Source organism: Rhinatrema bivittatum, chromosome 4, assembly GCF_901001135.1.
Source record: "Rhinatrema bivittatum chromosome 4, aRhiBiv1.1, whole genome shotgun sequence".
Taxonomy (NCBI): domain Eukaryota; kingdom Metazoa; phylum Chordata; class Amphibia; order Gymnophiona; family Rhinatrematidae; genus Rhinatrema; species Rhinatrema bivittatum.
The window spans coordinates 435,248,203-435,266,406 of record NC_042618.1 but is presented as its reverse complement, the minus strand read 5'-3'; the positions used below and the strand labels follow the sequence as shown (position 1 = coordinate 435,266,406).

Here is an 18,204-nt window from a genome sequence, read left to right as displayed (position 1 = left end):
AACTCTGGAATTTGTGGTTAGTGCAGAGATGTGGTTAGTGCAGTTAGTATAGCTGTGTTTAAAAAAGGATTGGATAAGTTCTTGGAGGAGAAGTCCATTACCTGCCATCAATTGAGTTGACTTAGAGAATAGCCACTGCTATTACTAGCAACGGAAACATGGAATAGACTTAGTTTTTGGGTACTTGCCAGGTACTTGTGACTTGGATTGGCCACTGTTGGAAACAGGATGCTGGGCTTGATGGACCCTTGGTCTGACATAGTATGGCATGTTATGTACTGTTCAGAATAGGGCTGCACATGCTGTATCTGGGATTGGATATTATGAGCATATCATGTCAGTTTTGGAGTCTCTGCACTGGTTGCTGGCATCTGAGAGGATAAACTTCAAAGTTTTGACTTTGCTTTTTAAAACTGTTTATTTCTAAGGATATCCTTTGGCGGAATTGGTAACACCTTATTCATGAGTACACTCTCTATGCTCCGACAAACGACTTCTGAGCGTTCCTAATCTGAAAGTGTGCCGTACTCAAGAAACCAAATCAACAGCTTTTTCTTTTGATAGGTTTGACCCTTTGGAATGCGATAGATTTTCAATTAAGGAAAGAAGAATATAAGTTTTTTAGGAAGGCATTAAAGATTACCTTTTTTAGACAGATATATGGTTGCTGTTGATGTCTGTCTTTGTTTTATAACTGTTATTACTGTTCTTATGTTCATTTTATATATGTTATTAATTTTATGTATGTTTTATTGCATTACGCATTGATCTATTGCTTGAATGTAGTGGATAATAAGTTCAATACAGAATAAGAATAAAATACTACTAAAGTTGCACACTACAGTGATAACAGCTCAAAAACAGGAAAGTTGAAATCCTCAATTTCTAACTTCTTATTCATGTTTCTTAACTCTGCATGCATTAAACCAGTGTTACAGAGGTTGCACATTGCTGATGGGGAAAAAAAGTTTTTTTTAAAACTTTGGACTTGGTAGTTTCTTCCTGCTTCCTTGAGCTTCCAGATCAATCAGAATTGAGATCTGCTGGAATGCAGCACCATGGGACTTCTCTCACCCCTTATACCCAAGATTCCCTCACTCCCCAGCCCTTTCTTTGTACCCCAAAAAATGAACTGCCTCTGTTTCAGTCCTTGAATGCCAGATCTCATGCAATGTCAGATTTCTTATTGATAAACAAGATGTAATAAGAGAGCTCTAATGTATCTGTACACACAGTAGAGCACACATAAGGAGTTTTGGAAGAGTTATGTTGTTCACATCCTGTTCCTGCATTTTCTGCCAATGTTTTTGATCATAGGTTTCTTATGTTTCTATTTCATTAAGCAAGTCAAAGTTCATCATGCATACTTGGGAACTTTTGATGTTCTGATCACCCTGAGATTTTGTTGGATTAGTACGGGGCAGGATGCAATCATCCTCCACATCCAATCCTTGTAAACTGCGGATGTTTAACCCTATTAACAACAATTATTCAATCACAGAGGAAAAAACCTAGAAGTTTATCTTCCATCCTTGGGAGGCAGAGGTCTTCACAAATTGTCTGCTACTTTACAAGGAGCATACCAGGTTCAGAAAACAAATGCTCAGAAGTAGATGTTGTGGATCAAAATTCAGATTTTCAACAGCACTTGAGTGGCCTTTAGAAAGATGGAGGATCTTATGTGTAAGTTCAGGGATCTGCAGTCACTTTTTTTTTCTTTTAACCAGAAAGTACCAGATAAGCACTATCAGCTTTGTGCCAAGAGTTTCTTTCCATCTTTTATTAGGTTGGTCTTTACAATTGCTCTTTTCATCTCTGCATATGGTTTCAATTTAGGTTTCAGAAGCTGTGAAAAATTGCAAGAGATGTAAAAAAACCCAGATCATCATAAGCAGCAAAAATGTTACCTGCTCATGACCTAATGCCCAGTTTAAAGTCATTTTACAAACTGCAAATGGTAAAAAATCATGTGCAGACAGAAGGAAAAGTCTCCCAAAAGTAACTAGCAAACCTTCAAAAAAAGGTTTGGTTAAGTTCTTGGAGGAGAAGTCCATTAATGGCTATTAATCAATTTTACTTAGGGAATAGCCACTGCTATTAATTGCATCAGTAGCATGGGGTCTTCTTGGTGTTTGTGTCCTTGCCAGGTTCTTGTGGCCTGGTTTTGGCCTCTGTTGGAAACAGGATGCTGGGCTTGATGGACCCTTGGGCGGACCCAGGATGGCAATTTCTTATGTTCTTGCCATCTTATCATATCATTGTTGTTTACGTCATTCTTTTCCTACTAGAGAGCTCAGAGGTGTTCCATCAGGTCAGTATTTACATTCACAGAAGCTCAAGAAAATAAAAGTTCAGTGGCCATCACTGGGATCCATGACAAATACACCTAAATAAATAAAAAATACATCACAGAAGTACATTAGGATAAGTAACTGTGAGGTCGAACAATAGAGAAATAAGGTACTGTGAGGGACAGCAATAAAGAAGGCAAATGGCTACAGTTTTATAAAAGGCCAACTTGGATTGCAAAGAGCTGGTTTACACGAATCCGGGAGTCAGGATGGCCACTTGCCCCAATAACCTTACTGACCCTAGCAACCTCGGACCTTCTGTAATTCATATTCAAACAAACCGCCCTGAATTCACTCCCATCGAAAGTCGCAGCCAGAGCCCAGCACGGATGGTCGTCACAGCGCGGAAGGATGATGCAGCAAAGCCCTGCTGGGAGGACCCCCCCACCACCCGCCCAGGGGCAGCTTCATCCCGCAGCCCTTTCGTATGGAAAGGCTCGCGCACACCTTCCCCGGCCATGTACGGGCTCCCCAGGCTGAGAAAGAAAAACACTGGAGGAGGAGGAAAGAAAAGGCCCGAGACGCTGAGCGATTCTTACCTGGGAGCGCAAGGAGAGAGCTCCCTGCTGCCTCGGCAGAGGAATGCGCGAAGGCAGCATGCGTGACGCTACTGCTCCGACCCAGCTCGCAGGCCAAGGCCGTTCTCCTGGCCGGTAGCGATGACGTGCGAGTGGCACGAAACTGGGAGCCCCGGCTGCGGCGGACACGCGTTCTTCCTCTTCTTCTTCACGCGAGCTCATGCGGCTGGTGAAATCCGTCTCTCTCGGCCGCCCCTCCCCAGTGGTAAAAGGAGGCTGCGAGGAGCGCTTGCCAGGTTTAACCCTGAATGCAAGAGGGGTTGGCAGGTAACTATTCCTACATTTCTTATATATACAGACCAAAAAGGGGGTTGAATTAGCGCAAGTGTGAAACTTTTGTGAGCAGTAACCATTAATTGTCGGGGCTTTTAGCATTCGCTATGGTCCATTCATGCATCTTTCCCATGCATTCATAATTAATCACCTTTAAAAATGTTTTTAATCTAAAGTGGAGAGTATATCTCATATTTACCTACTTCATGCTGGATCTGAAACTGCAAACATTACACTGAAATGTGAAATGTAAATATCAATAGATGAACAAGTTTCTAGGTGGATGTGAAGGGGGGGGGGGGGGGGGAGGGCACATTTATTTGTAAAGGCCTGTCCTGGGAAATAGAGCTAAATCCCAAAATATATAGCAAGAATCAAACATTGCCAACTATACTAACATAATCCTCATCCTTTTACAATATAAATCCCAAGCCATTTTAATTCTTTTTAGGTTTTTACACTATCCAATTTAATTAAAAATACTTCTGGTACACAGACAGACAAGTGTCAATTTCAGCCACACAGGGGATCCATTGCCCTAGATTTGTTAAAGAGGAGTATCCTGATAAATATGCAGAATCCAAAGCATGAAAATCATAAATGTGAGATATGCTCGCCACTTTAGACAGATTTTTGCTGACCTGAATTTTGAATGATATAAAAGTTGTTGCAAATGGACAGTAGCCAGAGTTGAAGCTTGATGATTTGCACTACTGCTCACAAGCTCCAAACCTGTACTGATCCAACCCTTTATGATTCCTTATATACAAACCCTTCACATGTGGCAGCATGTCTCCCTTCAGCCACTGTCTGCAATCCACTTATTATCCTGCCCCTGCAGTTAGTACAGAATGCCACAGCCAGACCAATTAATTTTCAGTCCTGACACTTTGATCTGCTAAATGTGTTTTTTTCTCTAAAGCATGACCGAAATCAATTCCTTCCTTTTTGAACACACTATCCAAACCCTTATCCGTTCTCTCATTGCCCCTCCCACTTAGATATTGCAACCTGCTCCTCACAGGTTTCCCGCTAAACCATTTCTTTCCAAAACGTACTATATACAAAATTCTGCTGTGTGACCAGGACTGGTGCAAGCCTATTTGGTGCCCTAGGCAAACCTTCAGTTATTCATCCCCCTCCCCCCCCTCCCAACTTATCTATGGCAGCCGTTCCATTACAGCACTCCCTCCTACCCACATCAGTGGCTCAAGGGACTGCACTCCCTTCTTGGCAGTTTTGGATCTGATACAGCACCCCTCTGGACCTCACCACTGGTGGGATTTTGCCACCTCCAAAATCTTAGTGCTCTAGGCAACCGACTAGTTTTTCCTAATAGAAGCACAGGCTCTGTGCGTGACTTATCTTTTGCCAAACTTGCCTACATTTATATAACTCCTCAAGTCTCTACATTGGTTCCCTATCCGTTTTTACATACAGTTTAAGCTCCTTTATCGCACCTACAAATACAGGAGCCAAGCTTTTCAAAACAACCGCGGGGCGCTTAAACTCAAAATAAATGACTCCTTCCTAGTGGAAAGTGTTTCTTGAACATCAAAATCCAGCAGAACATATAGAGCAGTGATGGCTAACCTATGACACGCGTGTCAGAGGTGACATGCCGAGATGTTTTTGCTGACACGCGCAGCGTTTCATGGACTATGGGGAATTTTTTTTTTTTTTAATTGACTGCACCGAGCCTTTTTTTTTCCGGCTGCGCTGACCCTTTAAAATTTGTTTTTTAGTATCCCTCCACCTCCCCCCCCCCCCCAATGCCCAATGCCCCCGGGCGCAGGGAGGCTCATGCGACGCAGCGATAGGCAGGGCCGTGGTGAGGCTCACCTCACCACGGCCCGAAGAAAAAGATCGCATTTAAACGCGCTGATGCTCCTCCTCCTTCCTGCCTGTGCGGCCCCGGAAGTAAACATTGCCGGAGCTGCCGTGGGCAGGAAGGAGGAGAGCATCAGCGCGTGCAGAAGAGGAGCAGCACTTTGTGCTACGGGCCGCTGCAAATTCCAAGTCACAGCGGCCCGAGAAGAGGAAGAGGCCCAGTAGCAGGGCTGCCGTGGCCCGAGAAGATCAGGGCCGCTACAGAGCCCTTCCTGCTGCGACCCGCGAAGAGGAGGCCCAGAGGTGAGAGAGAGAGGCTGAGGGTCTGTAGAAGGTGTGTGTGTATGCGTGTATGAGATGAGTTGAGAGATTGTGTTTGAGAGTGAGGACCTGAATGTTTGCAGAGACAGCATGTGCTTGAGCAAGACAGCATGTGCCAGTGAGAGCCTGTGTGTATGAATGATTGTATGTGACAGTGACAGCCTGTGTGTGTGTGAGAGAGAGAAATACATGTTAGAATGAGAACCTGACTGTGTGTTTGAGGGAAGAAGATGGAGAGAAAAGAAACAGAAAAAAAGACAATATAAAAGGAATTGGCAAAAAAAATAAGAAAGGGAAGGTGGAAAAAAAAGCCTGTGACCAACCAATTAGAAAACTAAGATCAGACAGCAAAGGCAAAAAAAAATAAATTACTTTTTAGTGATTGGCACATGTAATCTTTGGGAATGTGCAAGAATAGCACTTTCTCCATGCGGATCTCACAATGTACGAGATCCGCATGGAGAAAGTGGAAGCTCACGGGGCCTGCACAGAGGAGGCAGCAGAATGGGCTTCAGTGTCAGTAACAGCAATCGGCACCTCCCCAATAGCAATGTGGCAGCAGTGACAATGGCAGCAGAGGAATGAGAGAGGTTCCGAGGGTTGCTGGCAAGAGAGAGGGGGGGTCTGCCTTTAGTGCCTGGGGGTCTATGTGTGTGAGAATGAATGTGTGCATGCCTGGGGGATGGGGAGGGAGTGGTGTGAAAATTAATGGGAGCCAATAAAAGAAACCGACTGACAGATGAAGTTTGTAACGCTTGCTTGGGCTTGAAGTGTACAAAATACCAACCTTCAATTGAAGATTTAGCCAATGAAATTCAGCAACTAAAAAGTCACTAAGCAGGTAAGGTTAAGAATTATTTGTTTTTACTTTATTAATAAATACAGTACATATATTAAAATTATAACTTTTTGTTATTAATTAGAGCTACAAATATCACAAAATTATGGATTTTTCTAGAAGTGACACACCACCCGAGTTATGCTCGTTTTTTTTATGAATTTTGACACACTGAGCTCAAAAGGTTGGCCATCACTGATATAGAGAGACATGGTTTAATGGAACAAAGTCAGCGTGGCTTTGCCAGGGGCAAGTCTTGCCTCACAGATCAGCTTCACTTTTTTGAAGGAGTTAATAGACATGTGGATAGAGGGGAACCGGTAGATGTAGTGTACTTGGATTTTCAGAGGGCATTTGACAAGGTTCCTCATGGGAGGCTTCTAGGAAAGGTAAGGAGTCATGGGATAGGTGGCGATGTCCTTTCGTGGATTGCAGGCTGGCTAGAAGACAGGAAACAGAGAGTAGAATTGGGTGGACAGTTTTCTCAGTGGAAGGGAGTGGGCAGTGGAGTGACTCAGGGATCTGTATTGGGACCCTTGCTTTTCAATATGTTTATTGATGATCTGGAAAGAAATGCGACGACTGAGGTGATCCAGTTTGCAGATGATACAAAATTGTTCAGAGTGGTTGGGTCACAGGCGGATTGTAAAGAATTACAGGGGGACCTTGTGGGGCTGGAAGATTGGGCGTCAAAAAGGCAGATGAGGTTTGGTGTGGATAAGTGCAGGGTGATACATATAGGGAAAGGTGACCCATGCTGTAGTTGCACAATGTTGGGTTCCAAGAAGGAGATCTAGGCGTCATAGTGGATAACTCATTGAAATCGTTGGTTCAGTGTGCTGCGGCAGTCAAAGAGGCAAACAGAATGTTGGGAGTTATTGGAAAGGGAATGGTGAATAAAACAGAAAATATCATAGTGCCTCCGTATCGCTCCATGGTGAGACCGCACCTTGAGTGCTGTGTGCAATTCTGGTCGCCACATCTCAAAAAAGATGTGGTTGCGATGGAGAACGTGCAGAGAAGGGCTACCAAAATGATAAGGGGAATGGAACAGCTCCTCTATGAGGAAAGACTAAAGAGGTTAGGACTTTTCAGCTTGGAGAAGAGATGGCTGAGGGGGGATATGATAGAGGCGTTTAGAATTGTGAGAGGTCTAGAACGGGCAGATGTGAATTGATTATTTACTCTTTTGGATAATAGACTAGGGGACACTCCATGAAGTTAGCATGTGGCACATTTAAAACTAATCGGAGAAAGTTCTTTGTCACTCAACACACAATTGGACTCTGGAATTTGTTGCCAGAGGATGTGGTTAGTGCAGTTAGTATAGCTGTGTTTAAAAAAGGATTGGATAAGTTCTTGGAGAAGTCCATTACCTGCTATTAATTAAGTTGACTTAGATAATAACCACCGCTATTACTAGCAACGTTAACATGGAATAGACTTAGTTTTTGGGTACTTGCCAGGTTCTTATGGCCTGGATTGGCCACTGTTGGAAACAGGATGCTGGGCTTGATGGACCCTTGGTCTGACCCAGTATGGCATGTTCTTATGTTTCTTAGTAATTCATGTGCTTCATATTTTCCATCAAAGACTTGGATATAGAGGGAGTTTACTTTGAATGCATGGAAATAAAAGTCAAGAAATGTATTGTTAGTCCAGCAAAAAGGCAACACAGTATATGTTTTTTGCTTAACCTTAGTTTCTGTGCATCAAATATTTGCAGTCTGCCAGACCCCTTTGATGCTTACATTCATCTCCTCTCATACAACTCTGGTGCTCTTCCCTGGTTTCACTCCTCACTAACCGTCTTTCTATAAATGACACAATCCAGTTTTCAACCTTTGTGAGATGGGATTCACAGTCCAAGGGCCATCAACTTGCAATTCACACTAGGGAAACAATCGTTTTTATCAACGCTTTAAAGGCCATACGCACCTCTTTACCAGTGAAATCTGTTCCCAAAATACATATTCAAAGCGACTTATAAGAGATTTGGTCAAGTTCTTTGAGAAAAAGTCCATAAAACATCATTAGCCTGGATAACTAGAAAAAATGTTGCTATCCCCAGGAATGAGAAATAGATCTACTTTTTGGGATCTACCAGGTACTCCTAACTTGGACTTTTCACTACCAAAGAGAGGATGCTGGACTCGATGGACTTTGGTCTGACCCAGCCTGGCATGTTTTATGTTTTTATAAACAAAGAAACGCACGTATTGTATATAAAGCTTATAGTTTGTTCTCCCTGTTCAATGATACACCATGGAGATGAAAGCTTCGGCTATACTCGCGCTGCTGCGAGCACACATCCGGCATACGGGTCTTTGCAGACGCAACGCTGACGTCAATGACGCGTGACGAGACCGGCGCAGTTGCTCTCAGTCTCTACTCGCACTGCGTGAAGATGGAAGGAGAAAGTGGCGGTCTGGAGGTTTCGCGGGAGCTGTTGTCCGTGGGCTGTGGAACAGGTGAGGGCTAGCTGGGAGACCCAGACCCATCTCTGTCTTCCTTACGTTCTCCCCTCCTGCTAACGGAACTTTCATAACTTTCAATTTCTAAATAAATATCTTTCTCCGTAGCTCAACTGACCTGTAGTTGGAGATAACGTTCTTCATTTTCTTTATTTTTAAGTGGCTCTTTTTTCACTTGGCCTACAAAAAAAAAATCGTCTGTCTCCAAGCCTTTCGGTAGAAGTCGAAAAAAAAATCGTCCGTTTTCTTACTACTTGCTTTCTCACGTATCTCTTGAAAGTTGGCTTCACCAAGAAACTTGCATGCCCATTTGTTACTATTTCCTCATCCTCTCCTTTTCCCGTTACTCTCAATCTCTCCCTCCACAAGTTTTTAAAGGTATTCAAAATGCATTATTTAGGGAAGGCTTGCTAGGCATCTATCATAAGACAAGTTGTTGAAGAGTCCAGGCAAGAATTAACATGCTTGATTGGGGAGCTATGATTAAGGCTGGAAAAGTCCAGGGAGCCAGATCACCAGGGTACCTAAAATTTGGCACCTGGTTCCCTTAAGTCAGGGCTTCCCAACCTGTCCTGGGGACCTCACTGCCAGTTGGGTTTTCAGGATATCCACAATGAATATGCATGGTACATTTGCATACAATGGAGACACAGTATATGCAAATTTATCTCGGACATATTCATTGTGGATATCCTGAAAACCTGACTGGCTGTGGGGTCCCCAGAACAGGTTTGGGAAGCCCTGCCTTAAGTGATTACTGAAAATAATTGTTGTGTTTCTCAACTAGATTGCAAGCTCCATGGAGCAGGGATTGTCCGTTCTATGAGTCTGTACAGCTTTGCATACGCATAGTAAATCTTTAGAAATATTAAGTAGTAATAAAGTTCAGGCAAACAAAAAAATAAAAATAAAGGAAAAGAAGCAAAATATATTTAAAACTAAATTAAAAACACGAAGATCAAAATTCAACCAATTAAAGCAAAATAGCTGCAATAGAAAAGAGCAAAACCGATGTGATGTTTTCTTAACGAATGTCGGTATATAAAAAATCATAAAATAAAAATCATGCTTTTAAATGGTGCAGCACTATAGTGGCCTTTGTGGTTCAAAATACAACGCTGTAGCCCTGGGCTACAGAGGAAGAGGAAGCAGCTCGAGGTGCTGCATTACTGTTATGTGCTAGTCTAAGGATGCCCAGATCAGTAGACATAGGGTTTTTTTTTAGTATGGGGGTAAAAGTAAGAGAGTATGAAATGGGCTTTGGGCTGAGAATGAGGGAGTAGGTGTAACATGGAGGGGGCGGTGAGAGTGAGTGTTTGAATAAGGAAGGGGATCTCTGTGAGTCTGAATGAGGTGAGAATAAGGATCATAATGAGGAAGGGTACGGGAATGGATCTATCCTCCCTCTCTTGATCCAGGATTTCCCTTTCCTTTCCACCTTTCCTCGAGATCCTTTTTCCATCCCCCTTCAAGATCCCCTCCCTGTTAGCGGGTTCGAAAACTGACGCCGGTAAAATAGTGTTGGTTGTCAGACCCGCTGACAGCCAACTCTGCTGAGTTCTAATTGACAATCACCTAAACCTGAAAGCTAACATCAACAAAACCACCAGAGACTGCTTTTATAAGCTCCAAGTGCTGAAAAGAATAAGACCTCTATTCCACACACATGACTTTAGAACGATTCTACAATCAATCATTTTCTCAAAGCTGGACTATTGTAACACCATCTTGCTTGGTCTCCCTTCATCACACACCAAACCTCTACAAATGGTCCAAAATGCCTCCGCCCGTATACTCACTAACACCAGGAGAAGAGAACACATAACCCCTATCCTGATGGGCCTCCACTGGCTGCCCATCCACTTCAGAATAATCTACAAGGCCATTCTCATCATTTTCAAAAACATCCATCAATTAGCCCCAATTGATCTCCATATCCCCTTCCGATTACACAACTCAACAAGACCGACAAGAGATGCTTACAAAGGATCACTTCAAGTACCTCCAGCCAAAACTACCAGACACATTACACTTAGAGATCGGGCCTTCTCCACAGCCGGTCCAACTTTATGGAACTCCATTCCCCCAGATCTTAGAATGGAACCCAGCATCTCAACCTTCAAGAAAAGACTCAAGACGTGGCTGTTCACACAGACCTTTCCTAACTCCAACACTATTTAACTCTCATCATTCAACACACTTCGCTAGTAATAGCATTAATAGCCACATCTTACAATGTTATTATATATATAGAATTATCTGATCTTCATTTTCTTTCTTACTCCAAGTTATTTATTTCCTTGTTACATGTAACTGCTTTTCTGCACTATTGTTCAAATTGTATAGTTTATTATAATTGCACCCCTGTTTCTTGTGAACCAGCATGATGGGACTACCGTCCTGAATGTTGGTATATAAAAAACTTAAATAAAAATAAATAAATAAGGAGGCACTAGGGCTGCGCTATCGTCCCTAGCGCCTCATTAGCGCGTGGCGTCATTTAAATAGAGAATTGCGCGCCCAGGAGAAGTGCCTGGGTGCGTGTCGGGAGAGCAGGCGCTCAACACGGAGTGCCTGCTTTCCTGCGACTTTTACAGTATCGGCCTGTATGTCTTGCATTTTAGTTTTAGACTTAATGCATGTTTTTGTTTTGTGCTGGTGTTTATTATGCCTAGTCTGTGTATTTTTTTATTGTTGCCTTGTTTTATATTTTAATCCCTGCTTTTTGGGGGGGGGGGAAGCCTATACATTTTGATATTTTGATTTGATTTTATCCTGACCAAAAAGAAAAATGTTGTTTCAGCCAGGTTTGTTGCTTGGTGTTCAAGAGAGATCCTTGCAGGGTATATTAATAGCTTGCAGCTGGCACTTGTTCAGTTGGCAGTCTTACATCTGTAATGTTATTATCAGTTTCTAATGGATCCGGTGCAAATGGATTTTCTTTTGCCATCATGCAGAATTCATTACACCTTTTGTTCAATTCAACATAAATTCCATTTGCTCTTTGGATTTGAATTTCCATATGGTGCCAGTCCTTTTAAGTGCATGTGGATTGCCAAAATTGCAGAAACTCAAACATTTCCAGGTGACTTCAATGAGTAAATTGTGATAGTGCATGTTCTGAGCTTAACAGGAACACTTTCAGTTGGCTTCGTGAAGCTCTGGAGTAAAGCTATAACTGGGGCAAGCAAATGTACTTTGCACCCCTGCCCGCTATTCTGTTCTGTTTCTTTCTCCTTCCACGCCATTTCCTTTGATTTTCAGTCCTCTCACCCTCATCAGGTGATATGAGGAGAATGTCACTCTTCTGGTTTTTCAGCTGCTGTCTACCCACAGTTATATTTATTTTTCTGCTACCCCTCCACAGCAGCTCTTCTCCCATCACCGCATCCCAAACCTCCGCTGGCAATTTACATTGCTCTTTCACCAGTCTGGAGTACTAGACTGGGGCTTCCCAAACCTGTCCAGACGATCCCACAGCCAATCATGTTTTCGGAATATCCACAATAAATATGCATGAGATAACATTTACATATACTGGGAATTTCTCATGCATGCTAATTGTGTATATCCTGAAAATATGACTGCTGTGAGGTCCCTAGGATATGTTTTGGGAAGCCCTAGTCTAATATTCCAGACAGGTGTGAGAGCAATACATTCGGTCTGCGGTAGCTGGGGGTGTGGCAATGTTGCAGAAGACTGTAGGCAGGTCTCGGGTTTTCTACTTCATGGCTAGTTAATATGTTTATTCAGTTATGGCTTCACTCCATGTGCTTTTTGTATTGTGGCACTGCTCAGGGCTTGAATGTGGAATAGTTTCCACTTCCTTGTGAACAGAGTAGCTTAACTGTTTCTGGGCTCTTCGAGGCTTGATTAGGAGGGAAACAGTGTACCTTCTTTGTTGCTGCTCCACTTTGTAGATCAAGCTTCCTCCTACTATTAGAGCCCAGAAAGACTTTTACAGTTTTAAATGAATGTGAACAGAGTTTTGTAGTCCATTCCAAACTAAGTTCTAATGTATATTTATTTAACCATTTAGGCACTGTAAAATCCACTGCTTTTCATTCAATGCATTTTTATAGCTTAAAACATCAATACAATCCCATGTAAAAAAAGATAGCACATAATCAACCAAACAAAACTGGATATCAAAATTTAAACAAAAACAACAAATTGCACCATCAAACTCCATATAAATCAATAAAGGCATTACATTTCTCCTTAACTTGTAATGTTTGAATTGCCATTGCACTTGTTCTCAAGGTTTCTCAAGTTCACCTGTTTTTGCTCCTGCGCCTTCCTCTCTTTCCTATTGGTTTGATTGTATCCCCTCCCCACTCCCCTGTTTTTGTAATTTTCCGCTCTTTAGTTCAATGTAAACAGATATGTCTTTACTAATATCAGTATAGAAGACTCTTTAAATAAAATAAAAATTCAGACAAAACATCAAAATTATATTTTAAAAAACCCCCCAAAAAAGGTAAAATGACATTCAGACTCCAGACATTTTGTTCCTAAATTAAACAATATTAGACTGATGTCCAGACTTGTTGCTGTTGGAGTCAGGATGCTGGGCACAATGGACCAATGGCTTGATCCAGCTTGGCATTTCACATGCTGTCATGTGAACCCCCATGACTGTATGGGATGGGAGAAGGGGCTAAAGTTTGAGCAACTATATATACACCTTTCAGACTGGATGTTAAGGTCAAGATGGTTTAGTGGGTCCCTGGAAGCTAAAAACTGGTGTGATATTCTTAACATGGCCAGGCTTCTATTGAATAGCAGTGTGCAAAATTCTGAAACCACGTCGCAAATATTTTGGAACAATAAAATGCTGAGGACAGCATGAACCTGAGTTAGAGATCTGGTAGATGCCCATTATTAGCTGGCCTGTCAGGAGAACATTCCCAGTATAAATGGATCACTCCAAGATTGTAAGAGTGCTTTTTCTAGATGGGGGATTTTTTCAGCATGTAGTTGTCATTGTTTTTAGTTGTTGTGCTGTTTCATGATGGAAGGATTTCCTTTGGCCCCAGAAGACATTTTCTGTGCCCCCCCCCCCCCCCCAACCTCCATTGAATGACTTTCATGTTCATGCTGTAGTCTCTTTATTTATTTATTTATTTATTTATTTTTTGTTTCTGGCTGACTGTTCTGCTTAGCTCCATAACTACAAGAGGCCAGCTCTTTTGCCGTGTCCCTAGTGGGAACTTTCTTGGTAATGGGGAAGGAAGGCAGCAGTTGTCAGTGAGCGAAAATTTGAGCAATGCACTGACATTTATATTTATAGCAAATCCCTTTTATATTTTCTAGAACTTTTTTTTTTTTGTTGGCATGTAAGGAGCACTTTAATGGTGACAGCTGGTTTGAAATACTCCCCAGAGCTGTATAAAGCTAAAATATAACACTTACTTGCCTTGTGAAGGAGAAACTGACTTCTAAAGTTATCAAAATGTTTGTGGGTTAGTAAATGGGGCACGATACCCCTTTCTATCTAATCGTTATGGGGTTTTTTTTTCCATTTATTCCAATTTCCATCTTTGCCTTGAGGGATAATGTCTATTTAAAATGTGTCTGAAAAAATAAGGTCACCAAAAATATCAAACAATGGAATTGATTTTGATTAGGGCATAGTTTCATTGATTATTTGAAAAAATAAGGTGCCTTGCTGGGTCAGATCAATGGTCCTTCCTCATTATCTTGCCAGATGCAGAAAGCGAAAACTTTGCACTGATGCCCCTCTTCCCTATATAGTCTGGTACAGCAGGGGACATGGTCAATAGTTCTCTGCTTCCAGCAGATGGTAAGAATCCATTCTGGGTCAGCAGGAAAGTTAAGTGGGCTGGACAACATCTGTGGCAGGTTGATATCCCAGCGGTAGACATGGTTACTATGGACAACAATCTTTGAGGCTGATCTTCCTTCTCTGGGGCATCAGAGTCTCTTTGGACACCAGATTCCCTTCCTTAAGACAGCAAAAAGTAGAGCCTTCCAATCTCAAGGTTTAAAAAAAAAAAAGAAGTGGATACTATGGGACCTCTCCGGGCCCATGGTGTAGACTTCGTCCTACCTCTGCTTCTTCCTCATCTTCTCTCACAGCTTCACTGCTGGTTCTCCAATAAGAAACAAGTATGGAAAAGGCAGGAAATGTGGGAGGTGCGGTTCACGCCATCAGCCTAGCAAAACCGGCTTCTTTTGCAAAGTCTGTGATGGCAGTGAGGTCCACGGGAAGGAACCAGAACTCAGTGCTGCTGAGGATGGGGTGGTGCAGCAGTCGGCATTGGAGCCCCGCACTAGTATGGGGGTATGTTCCCTGTCTTGTTGCAATCTGGTAATGTGGCTGTGGCACAGTCCTGGCACTCATCAGCTGTATCAGAATTTTTGCACACAGGCCCACGGGTGACAGGAGCCCTTGGATACCAGGGGGCAGGAATTCTCCACAGAGTTTGTGCTTATTATGCACAAGACCTATTGTGAGATGGAAGGTGGCAAAGGGGGGGGGGGGGGGGGAGAGGATTTTCTCAGGAAACCTCCTCTGGAACAGTATCCAAGGCTAAAGAAGAGGCCTTGGCCTGAATGGAGGCAGAAGTAGTCATTGCTGCTCTTGGATGCCTACAGCAACCCAGGAGAAAAAGGGATAGCTGAGTGGGAGGAAGCAGAGGAAGGGGAGCTGACCTTTTAAGCTGTGGAGAATTCAACCATGAGGTTATTTAGTTGCTGGGAGCCCTCATTATAAGAGTCTCGCAGGTCTTGAGGCTAACTGAAGAGCAGCCAAAGAATGTGGCACCTAAAAGGGATCATATCTTAACAGGGATAAAGAAGCCTACCAAGGCATTTCCCAGACATCTGGCTATCGAGGATATAATTGGGGCTGAGCAGGATAACCCAGACTCAGCTGTAAGGTTTAAAAAGCTTATGGAGGTATTGTATCCACACTAACAGAATGAGAAGGAATGTTTATTTAGAATGTCAAAGGTGGAAGACTACTATTCCGGTTGAGGGAGGTGTAGCATTGAAAAATCCTCAGGACAGAAGTTATTTGAGTAAGTCAATTTGTATCAGGTGGCAGAATGTGGGGGATATGTGGACAAAGTGGTGTTTTACTGGATTCAACAATCTGACAGAGATGGAAAAAGAGATATTGCAAAGAGGTGGTGAGGAGACAGCCTGTCTGGAATCGGGCAGTATTTTTAGTTGATAGCATATATAATCTAATTAGAATGTTGTCTAAGTAGATGACAACAGTGAAGTTGGTCAGTGGACTAGGCATCCAATGTCAACTAAAATAAGTTGCCTCTTCAAAGTGTACCTGCCTCAGATGCGTCCAGGGGCACTTTTAGAGGATGCTTGTTTTGGTTTAACAAAATAGATTAAGAGAGATCATTACTTAGATAAAGTATGGAATATTCCAGGAGAGTGCGAGATTGGCAACAGTCTTTCAGAGCATTGTTTACATTTCACAATAGATTAAATCCAATTTACACACCAATGAGCTAGTTTGTTTTCATAACATTTTTCTAATTGTTTGACATTAACACAACATCCTCTTAATAGGACGGTATTATAATTTTATCTCAAATGTGAATGAGCAGAGATACTACTAAGTTATGTCATTTCTTATAAATTGAGCCCAGAAGGCAGGAATGAAACTTAAGGCTGAACTCAACATACTGTTTGACTTTTGGCCTACGTTCTATCATGTCAGCATGTTTTTACAAGTCTGGTCAGTGTGATTTTCACAGTGCATTGATAACAGCTTCATGGGAAAATCTTTTAAAAGCACACTAATGAGCTTCCCTAGAAATTGCCTGAGAGATGTCGGGCAATACAAACCTATAATGTCCAGAGGATAAGATTAACCAGTAAGGAAAAGTCAATTCAGGGGAGTAAACAAGGGGGCTGAAATGGAGGGGTTGTATGGGATCCAGGGTCCATGATGACTCTTCGAAAGGCCACTCCTCCTTTCCACTAGTAGCAGTGTGGTTACAACGATATGAGGTGTGGACCTACATCACAGAGGACCAGTGGGTATTGGAAATCATTTAGCAAGGATACACCTTCAAACTGAGCATGCCTATACCGGAAGCTTTCATCTTGTTCTCTTGCAAGTCCCAGTAAAGAAAATAGCCAGTCAAGCAATAATAGATTGCTTCAGCTGGAAGCAGTGGTGCCAGTTCCAGAATTGTAAATAGGAAGAGGCAGCTATTCCATCTATTTTGTAGTCCTGAAGAAGGTGGGAATGTTTTAACCTGTTTTGGATTTAAATGGTGAGGGGTGGGGGTGTCAATCATTCCTTGAGGGTGCTACATTTTCGGATGGAAACTCTGAAATCAGTAAGCAAAGAAGAGTTCTTGTCATCCTTAAATTTATTTGAGACATATCGCCATCAGGGAAGAAAACCAAAAGTTATTACATTTCAAGGTACTAGGAAGATACCAGTTCAAGGCTGTGCCCTTTGGGCAAGCCAGTGTACCACAGACATTCAGAAAAGTAATGGTGGTAGCCTTCCTCCACAGGGAAGCATTCTGTAGTACACCCATACCTAGACAATTGGCTAATCAGGGCCAAATCCTTAAAATAAATTTTTCAGTCATCTCAGTGAGTCTTGCAACTGTTAGCCTGTTGGGTATTAAACAAGTCAGTTACAGCCCTCTTAATTGCTCAACATGTTAGGGATAAGTTTCGGGGCAAGCAACGGGAGAGTATTCTTGGTAATGGAAAGGATTGGCAAGTTGCAGGAGGCCACAAAATCACCATAAGCTTGGTCTTATTTACAGGTGCTAAATTTAGTGGTAGCCATAGAAGTGGTGCCATAGACAAGGGCTCATATGCTTCCCCTGCAGAGAGCCTTCCTCTCGATGGTCTCCATAGAGTCAACACTTTGAAATCTTTCCCATCACACAGCAGGCCAGGAAAATCCTGGAGTGATGGATGGTCAAGGCCAACCTAGAGGTAGGGGGTCAGCCTAGAGCCCCCAAACAGTTATAGTAATGATAGACGCATGTATGACTGGATGGGGATCTCTCTGCAAGAGCTTTGGTCCAGGTCAGGGGCATCGTGGCCAATAAACTGCCTGGAGACCAGAGCCAATAAGTTGGCCCTAATATCCTTTCTTTTGCAGATAAAGGGGAAAGCGGACGGAGTACTTTTTGACAATACCATGGCAAGGAGGGACCAGAAGCCTACAGGTAGTGAGAGAAGTGGATCAATTAATGGCCTGGTCAGAAGCACATCTGCAGGACCTTTCAGCAGTGCACATAGCAGGAATAGACTACATTCGGGTAGATTATATGAGCCAACCCTTGCTAGACCCAGGAGAATGGGAACTAACTAAGGAAGTATTTGACCTGATATTGGTCAGATGGGACCACCCTCAGTGGGATCTGATGGCGACTCACAAGAATGCCAAGACGAAAGATTTCTTCAGTCGAAGAAGGGAATCAGGATCCAGGGGACTAGGTGCACTGGCACAACAGTGGCCATAGGACAGCCTCTTATGTATTCCCACCATAGCAGATGGTAGGAAGAATAATCCA

General features: G+C 42.7%; 1 protein-coding gene and 1 long non-coding RNA gene across 6 annotated transcripts in view; one reads left to right on the top strand and one right to left on the bottom strand.

Annotated features, from left to right (window-relative positions):
• Positions 1–7,659: 7,659 nt before the first annotated feature.
• On the bottom strand, positions 7,660–8,464 carry LOC115091316. Its single transcript, XR_003856673.1, has 3 exons — positions 8,130–8,464; positions 7,943–8,005; positions 7,660–7,806 (listed from the first exon to the last, which is right to left on the bottom strand). It is a non-coding gene; the product is annotated as an uncharacterized LOC115091316 (long non-coding RNA).
• Positions 8,465–8,515: 51 nt separating this feature from the next.
• Positions 8,516–18,204, top strand: part of SLC41A2 (solute carrier family 41 member 2) — a 160,665-nt gene continuing 150,976 nt past the window's right edge. For 2 of the 5 annotated variants that reach the window (XM_029601522.1, XM_029601524.1), the window contains exon 1: positions 8,518–8,662. The gene's annotated coding sequence lies outside the window, so the exon portion shown is untranslated. Of the gene's footprint in view, positions 8,663–18,204 lie in introns of all 5 variants that reach the window. The other 3 variants (XM_029601523.1, XM_029601520.1, XM_029601521.1) reach the window with 3 other exon arrangements.